Source organism: Amphiura filiformis, chromosome 18, assembly GCF_039555335.1.
Source record: "Amphiura filiformis chromosome 18, Afil_fr2py, whole genome shotgun sequence".
Classification (NCBI taxonomy): domain Eukaryota; kingdom Metazoa; phylum Echinodermata; class Ophiuroidea; order Amphilepidida; family Amphiuridae; genus Amphiura; species Amphiura filiformis.
The window spans coordinates 60,514,055-60,527,455 of NC_092645.1; the positions used below are offsets into that span (position 1 = coordinate 60,514,055).

General features: G+C 34.2%; 1 protein-coding gene across 6 annotated transcripts in view; it reads right to left on the reverse strand.

Moving 5' to 3' along the window:
* LOC140138889 (uncharacterized) overlaps positions 1–13,401 on the reverse strand; it is a 241,675-nt gene that overhangs the window by 86,049 nt on the left and 142,225 nt on the right. For 3 of the 6 annotated variants that reach the window (XM_072160671.1, XM_072160668.1, XM_072160667.1), the window contains exon 2: positions 9,066–9,114. The exons of the other annotated variants lie outside the window; for them this stretch is intronic. The gene's annotated coding sequence lies outside the window, so the exon portion shown is untranslated. The remainder of the gene's footprint in view (positions 1–9,065; positions 9,115–13,401) is intronic. 6 annotated transcript variants of the gene reach the window in all.

The following is a 13,401-nucleotide window of genomic DNA, read 5'->3' on the forward strand; positions in this document are numbered from 1 at the left end:
TGTTCTTATGATGCAATATCTGAGTTTCCTATCGAAGTCATTCTAGTCATGCTAGTGGTGCCCATAGTCATAGCCCATAGTCATGCTTGTGGACTTATGTCAGCTGATTCCCAGATCTGGTCGGATGCGCACAGGTAGCTAATACATCCGCTCTTATTTTCGTCAGAACTAGTCTGGCTGAATACAAAACAATTTACTACAAATTGTATATAAATCAAATTTTGGCGTTAGAATGTGGAAAGGTGATACGGCGATATTTCAACGGGTATGTCCATGAACTGTACGGTACTAATTTCCGGTGGTCTATTAAATTGTCTCTACATTTACCGGACGATTTCAATTCCGGTTATACAAAATCTGTGATAAAGAAGTTACATTTTGAAGTAAAACAACAAAGCTGTCGTCAGACTGTCGAAATAATTCTGTCTGCCCGGAAAGCAGAACGTAAAACCAAAGTGCGCAGTGTTTCAAAAGATAAAACACTAAATGAAATAGGATATGTCCAGTACAAATTATTATCTTCGTACATTATTTACTCTGAAACCGAAAACAGCGTTTTTCAATTTCTTAATTGTCACTTCCAACATATTGAAGGAGTTTGGCGTCTGATAAAGTGTGAAATAACATAGATAACCTTTCTATCTACAGGGTACTTCGGTTATAAAGGCGCTTAATACGCACGTGACTTATGGGCACGACATACCAAGACCAGCAAGCGTGACTAAATCCTCATGAACAGACAAACAGAAAAGGATTGGAACTCTGTAGATAAATATCGTCAAATTAAGTATTAATTGAATGCCAAAATCACTACTCACGAATTTGTAATATGTTTTGAAAGTATTTGACGACGGAAGAAAGTAAACTCATGTTTGAGGAGCTGTAACTCGAGATCTATAAGGAATCTGCTAAAAAGGAAAATACTACTGGAAAGAGCAATTTCTATAAGTCTACATAAAAACAGGAATTGTTGCAATTGCTCACAGCAAACTCAAGTTATACTCATTTGAATACAACCACCCATTTTTGTAGCTGCACACGGTTTCACTTCCCAGGTAGGGGCCTACCTATCATATTGCTTGGTAAGGCGCGATATTTAAATGCAAAAATGTCTGTGGCAGGTGTGATTTACATCAATAATTTCTACATGTTAAAAGGGTTCTTTTCAATATGAATTTTACCTCAGTGCACTACATTCTAATGAAACGGGCCCAATGACAGCATGGCACCACAATTTACCGCACGGGAGCGCACGTTTCTGTCGACGAAGTATCATTAAACTAAGAGTCCACTGAAGCTCAGCGTCTTCTTCGTCTCCAATAACCTATAGCTAACCGGGTTTCATGTAAGGGAGCAGTATATAAGAATGTGAACAAGCTCAATGTGCATGGGACGCTAATGAACACACAACCGGAAGCTTCAGGCTGACCACGAACTGCTAGATCACAAGTGAACATTGCTAGAGTTAGACATGCGTTACAGCAAAAAGATCAGCTCAATCCTTTATCCAACATTCCCCAATCAAGCTTCTGCCGGATTGTTCGTAAAGACATGAATTGGTATCCCTACAAACTATAGTACCGTCATGCACTTTGTTGAATATTAATTAAAAGCAAAAGTTGTCTGTTCAACAATAAATCCTGTTAGCACTTTGCTGATTCGTCGAAATTTAAATGGATGAAAATCAATCAGCCGTGTGCAGCTACAAAAATGGGTGGTTGTATTCAAATGAGTATAACTTTAGTTTGCTGTGAGCAATTGCAACAATTCTTTTTTTTATTTAGACATGTAGAATTTGCTCTTTTATTTTCAGTGGTATTTTTATTTTTTGCAGATTCTTTGCAAATCTCGAGTTACAACACCTCAAACATGAGTTTAGTTCTTTTTGACTCAGCCTGTAGGAGCCCAACGGATGAATCTACGATTAGTTAGAGTCATGTGGGTGTCCACAATAGTATTCCCGATGAAGACCTCTAGGGATATAGCCATCCCCTTTGTAGGGCGAGGGTTAAACTAAAAACCTTGAAATATACAAAGTACTAAAACCAAGTAACTTCCGTGTAACACTTATTACAGAGGGAGACGATTTCTTCCATTTGAATGGTATACCTATATCTATTAGGAACAATAATTCTGGACGTTTATTGATTCAGACACTCGTGAAGTAGCGAGGGAAATAGAGGCTTATTTAAAAACGGAAAGGCCGTCAGTGGTCAGTGCGCTTGTTTACTTAGCAGGTTCATTGAAATGCAATCAATTGCCTTCGATCACCACTATTTTCATCATAGACTGTAAAACGAAATATATTTATGGTCTGTCTATGCTTAGATACAGTCTATTATGGCTGTGGAACAATTTTGCCGCATTTAATGTTTATATATGAGGAATTAAGGAACAAAAATGACAGCTTCATTAAAACAAATTCAAACTACTCATAGAGTAAAATGTTTTGAAAATAAATATATAACTTTTATTTTTCACATTTAATATACAATGGGACTAATGTTATAACACAAAATTTGAATTTGAAGTAAATTGAACATAAATACTGACACACGCAGTGAACAAATAAGTACATTAATTATTTTTAAAAAAAAGTAATGATATTTGGTTTTGGTACATTGATGTCTTTTTTTGGTCTTTCATTGGTGTTTTTTTCAGCATAGACCAAATTGATATTTTTAGATTTAAATGTTAAATTGTTGGTATTATTGGGTACAATGTACAAATGGAAAATAATATATATACAGTACACAATTTTAAAAACAACTAGTATTAATGTCACAATATATGTGAATGATCATCTACCAAAGTGGATAATATTTATTACGTCTTTATTATGCCATCTACATAATCATCAGATCTTGCGGCGAATTTATATTTATTGGTGATATTGTTTTTGATTACCCCGATACTTTGTAATTCCATTGCAAATTTCTCTAATTTACTTGGCGCCATTATCGATATTTTTTCTCCAATTGATATACACATATCAAATGCCCGAAGAAAAACAGCTGTATTATTCAATGTCAAATATAAGTTTTATTATTTTCAATGTAAAAGTAATATAGAATAAAGCATCGTTCGTATTAAACAAATTGAAGTTTATTGTGATATACTAGAAGTCCCACAATATTACTTTGCATATAAGTAATCTCATACAATTGTGTTATAAGCGTATCATTCAAATTTAATTTCGATTGATAATATTTTGCCGTTAACTAAATTGAATATTCTGGGTAGACTGTTTTTAGTAAGAATTATTTTTATTTTTATTTTCTTTAGTTCCTTTTTTTTTTATGACTGTGCGGTTTCCTCAGCTAAAAAGACACGAAGGGTGCAGTTTAGGTGCCCCCATTTCGAAAACTTCCCGTCATTATAAAAACGCCTATTCTTGATTGATAGTCACTTGCATCACGTAATATAAATAATTTCCTTCGTTCTTCTATCCGCATGTTTTCTTCTTCATCTTCATATTCATTTTCAGCTTCATTAATATAAAAGACAAACGTTATATAATTTGACTACCCATACTTATTAGCGAGTTCCTATGAAGTGTGCTCAGCCTTTTTTTTTTATATCATCCGCCTTGAAATTCGGTATCAATTGAAAGTATCAAATGCTGTAAACTGACCCATATCTGTATGAAATTCAAGCATCCCTGGCAATGTCACTCAAGTCACTCAAAGCTTTTTCACGCGTCAATGTATGTTGATTCTCTGAGTAAATACACAGAAGGTTGAAATCTAAGATGTTTTCTTGCGATTAGGTTCATTTCCCATAATCTATTTTGTTATTTTAGACAAATTGTCACAATAGAACCAATTGATTATACTACAACATATGTAGCCAGACCTTTGAGAAAAATGAATTATCACATTATCCTGTCCAATGATCATGTAACCCTAATTATGAGCGTAGCAGCTGTTTAAATTGACTTTGATTTTAATATCTTTGCCCCTTATTATTGCATGTGCTGCACTATTATATTTGCAATATCAATTTCGTAAGATTGATTTGTCAATCTAGTTTTATCCCATGCCATGATGATGTTTACAATAATTCCAGGAAAGTTTAGTTGTTTTCTTCTTTCACCCTATTTTCCCGGCCGACACAAGTCACATTTATTTGTTATATACTAATTTCACCGTATGGTTCTAAAATTGTACAAACTTTTTTCTTTGGTTTGATTGTAAAGCTGTGGTATATTCTGAAACTTTTCTGAAAGACTACAGGGTGTCCCAGAAAAAATTACCGGCCGAATAAATTTGAACGTAAGTCGAGAAATGGACATCAAAATTCAAAAATCTAAACATCAGCGTGTAGCCCATCTTATTCTTCATCTTATACGCTAATTTTACTGGAATCGGTTGACTGATTGCGAAGAAATGAGCGATTACATAACACATGCGTCAATTCACTTCATTCCAAGTTAACTGTCAATGGGCTTCATATCTTGTTCTGTGAAATCATTTTCGTTCTTTTTAAACAATCTGTTTCTTGCAAAACATTTAATTAGGTTATGTTCAAATTTGAAAACATGCACGATATTGAAAATGAAAGTTTGCATCTAAGATGATGCTCGGTAGGGTTGTTGTTAATGTTGATATAAATGTTGCATAAAAAATTCCAGCTGGCTTAAAAATGTTTTCACACACAATAATGTTTTTTGAATATTTCCAAGAAATTGTAATGCAAAGTTTAAATCTTTTGAAACTTCAGTATTAATGTTGCATGGTATCAATGATCACAAGTAAAGCTGTAAGCACTTGATCATTGTCATTCTTGGCTCAAATGTTCTTTGGAAAGTTAAAATAGTACATATTTGCGCAACCTAACGAATTAAAGTTGGAAAGATTCCAATTGCAGAAATCAAAGTTTTCTCAGACAAACTATTATTCATCTTCAGTGAAAGCATTGATAACATAATACCGTCGGATTATAGAATATAATTATAATGTGGACTAAATTTAATGAGATACACAAACTTTAGGAAGCGGTGAGCGAGTATGGAAAAAAACACCTGTTGATCAAACTTGGAATGAACTGCATTGATGCGCGCATTATGTAATCATTAATTTCCTTGCAACCAGTCAACCGAATCAAATAAAATTTGTGTAGGTGATGCACAATAAAATTGGCTATATGCTACATTTTTAATTTTTTGATTCTGAAGTCTATTTCTCGACTTACGTTCAACTTTTTTCACTCGGTAATTTTTTCTGGGACACCCTGTACAAGATAAGATTTATAGGTTAATAAACGCGTATCACTTATTGGGAGTGAAATTGTACACGAGCCCTGAAAAAGGAATGCATTAGACGCATCAACATCTCAGTACAAGTGCATTACTTTGTACAGTGTTATTTTAATTACAAAATTGTCACTAAAAATGTTTGAAAATGCAAGCAAATATAAATGCATCCTCCCGCAAGGAAAATGAACGCGTCCAAAAGTACTGCGCGTACTACGCGGAGTGCGCGCCCGTGCAATTATACAATATCTATGCACGGCTAGTAATTTACTAACGTTTGCTCTGATTGGTTATCATTATCTAGGAGTGTATGAAGGAATACTAGTAATATTATTACATGAAGGTAAATGTTTCTCTGGGTACAACACCCCTAGTTATCCGTGTTAAGTACCCAGTGGAGAATACTAGATACTGGATAAGATGGAATGCTTTTGGTGTCCTAAATGCATTCCGTTAATGTAATGTAACGTAGGTCACGTGACTACCGCAAAAATAGTTCACGCTATGAATAATGTTTTTATTGTCTCGTGACGTGTTTAAAGTCTTTAAAAAGTTCTGTTTCCGACAGTCATGTGACCTTATCGTTGTAGTTGAAGAGTTTTTCAAATTTTCCAACACGAAGAAGGGGAGGAGGAATAGACCCTATGTTTTTATATAGAGGTTATCCGTGTTCTATAAGCTGCATATCCTATCAGCGACTGCTATACCTGGTTTAGGACTTTCAAAAGAAGTACCTGCATGTGCAAGCATGACTGTTTCAAAATAGCCCGCCAAAGTCATGCAGGTAACTCCGAGGTCGTGCATTGAATTGGTTTGAATGAGGAATACTACGGGAACCAGCGCCTTTTGTTAGAAGTCACACATGAGTAAGGTGGATAACCTCTATTGGAAGTCATATATAATGCTATTATGTAAGCCGATGATGATAATTGTATAATGGGTATCATCTGTCAAAATAAGCACAACTGGCTATATACAAAAATTTGGCGATAAATATGTATATAGAGAAAATATGAATGAAATTCTTTATAGACTTGAGACGGATTGCCTCTGAAAGGCATTTTGAGTTATTATACGTTCTGGCAAAGTCGTGAATTTATAGAAAATGTATATTCACGTTTTAGATGGGAGGAATTGAGTCGCACCTTCAAGGTATTGACACAAGAGATTCGAGTCAATGTTTTCAAACTAATGTTTTAACAGCAGCATTTCAGAACTTGTGAGAATTGCGAGAAAGGCCCTCATATTCGATTCAGTCCTGTGGACTCAGGCGTTGACAGGGGCCCTGGGGGATGGGTTTGTTAAAAGTAATATTTTAGCATATCAAAGAATGGTGTAATTTGATTTAAAATGTGTTGGCTTTCACACGTGTCAATCACTGGGGTCAATAACGCTGTTTCGCTTTCATAATAGCTGATCGTAAAACCCATCTAAAGCATGAAAATAAAGTTGCCTTTGTGAGTGAAACGTGACATTTCAAACCAATGTAATAAGGGTATGACAATGTCGGCAAAGGGACTTTTAAGATTGAATAATGTTTTACTCATTTAATTCAGATAAGTTCGTACACCTTGTTGAATCAAATTAGTTGTATGCAATAGACAAGTCAATTTGTATTTGTTTGATTGCGTAATTAATGTTGCAATAAAAAAAACCCAAGTATTTTCCCATATATATAACTTTAAAACTAAAGTAGACATTTTATTCCCTGATCATCGTATTCATAGAATCGATTGACATTGATCCTAATGTATTGTGAAATACGTTGCTCCACGATGGCACCTTGTGGCAATGTGAATTTCGAAAAGATGCGATAAAAATGCAAACTTCCCCAGTATAATTGAATAGGTAGGGACGGCGTTGACGGAGGCTCGGGGGAGAAGAGTTTGTTAAAGTAATATTTCAGCATGTCAAAGAATGGTGTAATGCGATTGAAAAGGCGCCTGTTTTCTTATGTGTTCTAGATGCTTGTTTTTACATAGATCAATTGATTCGCCTCCCTCAACACCACAATGGGCTATTCCAGAAAAAGTACACACCCCTATAGAGGAGTAACGTGTCAATAAAAGAAATGTCTGGAGTTTTAGGTTTCCTTGTGATGGATTTTTTCGCCTTTGGATACTTTACTTTTAAATTCGAACTTCTCTATAGGGGGGTGCATCTATTTTCTGGAATAGCCCAATGTCAATAGCATGTCTTATGTAGCAGAATTATAAGTTATTTCATATGATATTAGTATCAATTTTTATATTTAGATGTTTTGTTTACATATTATACACTTTGTTTACTTTGAGAGTAGATTAAGTCAAATTTACTTTTCAAAATATGAATCATGTTGAATATTATATCATCCGAAATAAAGCAAACAAATGTGTTAAGTGATTTTACTCCCACAATTGAATACATGAATACAAAAGCCACCTAAGTCCATGCGAAGTTATTTTGAGAGAAAAACCCGTGTATCATTTTAATTCCTTCAGTTAGATTTACCTGGTCAATATGATAAGTTTTACGTGCAAATGAGTGGATTAACCTGTATTAGGTATGACGATTAGCATTTCAGGGACTTCGTGGGGTTCATTTTAAATTTTGGACTTAGGTGGTTTTTTGAATCATATACAAAGACAACAATGTTAGAATGAGATTACCACTAGTAAGATAATACAAAATAAAGCACACAGGTATGTATAATGTTGATAAGCATTCTGCCATGTAATATAAACCACACACTTTCCTTTATTAAACCCATTTTTGTTCAAAAGTCATTCTCTAGAAATGAATGTGTTACAAGTGGACTTTTATACATACTGGATTTCAATCAATGTGTTACAAGACTCAAATCATGGAATTGGGTGATTCTTTCATACATGCTATTTTTCACATGCCCAATAGACACAGAGAATGAATTTGAGTTGTTCTTTCATGCATATGACAGGCCTATGTATAGCAACACTTTCCCATGCTTAACTCAATTTGGCCAAAGTATGGACTTAGGTGGCTTTTGTATTCATATATTCAATTTCTTAATAATACCACAAATGTGACTCGACATGCGCATGCACGTATACATCTTTGCTTCTATGTATGACTTCCCGAATATGTTAAATTAAATAGGACATCAATTGTTTCAAGCCACCACCGCAAGTTTCCGTAACGTTGAATATTTGATTAATTTTGCATGACTTGTACTTTACGCAACACTTTTATGTAATTACAATTTCTCTCTGTTCGTACTATGTGCTGAAAGATCTATAATACTTTGAAGACAAACGAGTGATAAAGTTTTATTTCAAAAGATGAAAAGTTCGATGCAATATCCATCATTATTATTAATTGGTATTATTTGTCAGAGCTGAATGATACGATATTAATGAGACCATGGAGCTCCTATTAAAGCGTATTATTCTAATGTTTTGATTCAGATACTAAATTGTCTTTGGTTTTATCTCAACCAAGGTAAATGACATTAAAGAAATCGCGACATATAAACTTGTTTAGTTTCTGACTTTCATCAAGAATTGTTTATACTCTGACAGGAATTTGCTTGCTTTAATTTCTAGCATTGCAAATCAAAAATATTACAGTTATATAAAAATAGCAAAATGTAAGTGTCATCTCAAGTTATTATCTATCCAACTCCAGTGACATCCCATTAATTTAAAGTCTTATTAAGATTCCCTTTTACAAATTAGGGGTACTGCTAGCCGTCCTGTAGTACTGTGGTGTGATCTCAAATAAACTATATTATTCTAGAATGGTGCGCTTGTTGAACCATAATATCGCAATTGTACAAGTGTAACATTTTACTTACCAGTAACCTGATTTCGTCCCAAGCGCAAGAATTCCTCAGGAGTAATGCACTGAAAAGATCAAGAACAGATCTAAGAATAAATATTTCATAGTGTAGTTGCTATATTATGGTTTCTAGCAACAGCGACTTTATCAGAAGGAAGGCATTTGCACCATCTGCACTTTTGAAATAGGAACACCTATGAAGAAGTCAAACAACCCTCAATACAACGGAAGTAAGCCTTTAAACACGGCTGTGAATCCTGGGCGATATCAAATATTATGGAAAGCCAGATCTACGTTTTGCAGAATAATGCCATATATCAAGCGCATCGACCATGTCAGAAATCTATGCAACCACTATTAAACACCAAGTGTGAGGTTTTGACAACTACGTTTTCCATAGACGGATACCGTAGGATGCCAGGGGAAGAGCTTTGTAGAAGGTATGACCTCTACACATTACCACAAATTAGACCAGGCCGACAAAGAACATCATATGTGATACCAACTAACCAACTAACCAACCAACCAACTAACCAACTAACCAACCAACCAACCAACCAACCAACTTAAAACCATTTGGGCGTCAACAAAAGTATTCCAGATGAAGACCTTTAGGGGAATACAGCCATCCCCTTTGTAGAACGAGGGTTATATCAAAAGCCTTGAAATATAAAAATACTACAAACAGCATAACACTTATTACAGAGTGTGACCATTATTTACCATTCAAACGACTTGTATGGTATACCTAATAGTAAAAACGTTTATTGATTCAGACACTCGTCAAGTAGCGAGGGAAATAGAGGCTTATTTAAAAACGGAAAGGCCATCAGTGGTCAGTGCGCTTGTTTACTTAGCAGGTGTATTGAAATGCAACCATGAATTCAAGTGCCAGTATTTTCATCATAGGCTGTAAAAAGAATTTTCTTTATTGGCTTATTTATGCTTTGACACAGCCCTATGTATTCATTTTGTTGAAAATTCCGATTCTTCCCAATGCTACGTTGATTTTTCTCTTATGGCTGTAGGATATTTTAGCGCATTTAAAGTTTTTATTTGAGGAATCAAGGAACAAAAATGACAGTTTCATTCTTGAAAAAAATGTTTTTAAATCTACTCTTAGAGTAAAACTTGTTGCGAATAAATAACAAGTTTTTATTTTTCACATTTAAACACACAATGCGACTGATGTTATAACACGAAATTGGAATTTAAAGCATATTTTACGTAAGTGCTGACAAAAGGTATTACAATTAATTTTTAAAAAGTAATAATAATGGTTTTGGGACACATTGTACAGAAAACATTGGTGTATAATATGCAAATAAATAACAAGTTTTTATTTTTCACATTTCAAACACAAAATGCGACTGATGTTATAACGAGAAATTGGAATTTAAAGCAAATTTTACGTTTTACGTAAGCATGGTAAGCACTGACAAAAGGTATTACAATTAATTTTTAAAAAGTAATAATAATGGTTTTGGGACACATTGTACAGAAAACATTGGTGTATTTTTCTTAGCATGCCGTATACTAAAATGATCATTTAAATTTAAAATTTAAAATGTTATTGAGCACTGTTTTCGCTTGGAAAATTTTATATAAACATAATACACAATTTTGAAAACAACTAGTATATATTAATGTCATAGTATATGTGAATGATCATCTACCAAACCGGGATATATTTATTATATGTTTATTATGTCTTCTACATAATCATCAATTCATGCGTTATTATTATTGGTGATATTGTTTTTGATTACCACGATGCTTTGCAATTGCGCTGCTAATTTACTTGGCGCCATTATCGATATACTTCTCCAATTGATATCCACATATCGAATGCCCGAAGAAAAACAGCTGTATTATTGAATGTCAAATACAAGTTATATTATTTTCAATTTAAAAGTAATATAGAATAAACTATTGTTTGTATCAAACAAATTGAAGTTTATTGCAATATACTAGATGCTCCATAATATTGCGTTCCATATAAATAATCTCATGCAATTATACCGTAATCCGTTGTGTTTAAGGGGGTACTACACCCCTGCCCAATTTTGTGCCTATTTTTGCATTTTTCTCAAAAATTATAGCACATTGGTGACAAGTTAAATATGTATATTATAGGGGCAAGGACTACAACTACTGTACTGAAAATTCAACAACTCAAAGCAAGTAGTTATTGATTTATTGATCAAATATTGGTTTTCCCTCATTTTTGACTGTAACTCTACAACTGTTGTCTGTGCTGAAATAAAATTTCCAGTGCAGTAGTTGTAGTCCTTGCCCCTATAATATACATATCTTACTTGTCCCCAATGCGCTATAATTTTTGAGAAAAAATGCAAAAATAGGCACAAAATTGGGCAGGGTGTAGTACCCTTAAAAGTACATCGTTTTATTTCGATTGATTCTACTTTGCTACTTTGAATATTCTGGGCTGGCTGTTATTATTAGGATTTTTTGAAGGAAGACTGTGCGGTTTTCTTAGTTAAAAAGACACAAAGGGTGCAGTTTTGGTGCTTCCATTTTGAAAACTTTCCGTCATTATAAAAAAATGTCTGTTCTTGATCGATAGCGACTTTCTTAACGTAATTTAAATAATTTTATTTCTTTTAACCTCCTGCTTTGCATCGCCATCTTCATTTTCATATACTAGTACATCTTTCATCTTTCTCCTTCTTCTTCTTCTTTTTTCTTTTTTTCTTTTCTTCTTCCAACCAATACCATGAAAAGCATTCAGGTTCACCCAAAGGACAAGAAAGACGTTATGGAAACCAGTGATGCGGTCTATATCACTGCCAAGGCTGTGATAAATCGTACATCGGCTAAACTGGAAACCCTTTTGTATGCGGATAAAGGAACACCAGAAAAACACACTTAACTCACCCAATCCAACAGAAAGGTTTCCCTTCAGAACAATGGAAATCTGCAATCACAGATCGTTTCGCGTCATCAACTGGGAAGGGGCACGCATTTTCACTACAAAACCACACCATTAGATAGACACTACAAATACACAAAAAGGGGACCAAAACAATCAACCGCGCGACGGCCTCAATCACGTATATCACGATCCACTGCTGAAAACAAGTTTGATCTGGAGGCGTGAGAGTGCACCCAACCTCCGTGGAAAAACGCAGTTGAAAAGATCAAAACAATCACTTGTGATTAAGCCGGGATCAAGCCAAGATAGCGAAGCCTCAAGTCGTGAGTAATGTTTCTGGCTTTGTCAAACAAAAGTTGGGAATTTTTGTTCACATCAACGTTTTACTAGCACCTTGCCCTTTCGCTAAGACCTAAGCATAGACTCATATTATAATCGACAGCATAATCAATTGCTAATTCTGGCGATCTCTATAAATATATTTATTACCAAACAAAATATTGTGGCGCATCAAACCGGCAGGGGTTAAAATGTCACATAGTTACACAACATTATAGGCTATTTGAGTTGGATGCCACATTTAGCTACATCCCATTCGAACAGGATATTAGTTTGTACATCAGCACGATGATGAGGAAATGCATGAATACCAGGCTGTCAAAATAATTCCCTAGTTTATGTCAGTACGCAATATGACCAACTTAGCTCACGAGCGAATAAAAACATCATTTCTAAATAATGGCATATTTCAAAAACCTTTTTTATTCTTCTGGTACTAACGCATTCACAATATTTCAGCATATAAAAAAGGCAGTTTATGTACGCGCATTTTAATACCCCAGTCGCCCAATTTGATCAATATTAATAACACAGCAGTATTTTCAAAGAATCAAATCCGAATTAAAAAAGTTGCAGTAAATCCTATTGATTGGAATTCAGCGTGAAGATAATGACGCATTTTACATGGTACAATAGTTGCGTTGAATAACCATTGTCGCTGAAAACTTTGTCAATATCACTGATATTGATATAAAATTGGTTGTTAAAATATATATTGTGAATACGATTAATAGTTCTGTAGGCGTATTTGTAACGTCTGAGAGTCTAGATAAATACGGCAGAATTTCATCTAAAATTTCATCTAAAATCAAATGTGATTTTTTTGACGAAAGGGTCGAAAGGTACACTGTGAAAGTCATAGAGCACTTGACACTAGTGTTCTGTCTCTGTTTCCAAGATTACTTATGAAATTTGAAAGATGTCTGCATATCCATACTAAAATTTGCCTTTTAAATAGTGCCTCCATACCTAGCACTACCACAAAAAGGAAACATTGTTACATTAATATTTGATTTTGAAAAATAAGACAACATTTTCAAAACTTAGAACACTTATGTAACACCTTTTGAACACTTGACACTTGTTCTTATTTCCTTATGTCTTTCTTTGTTTCATT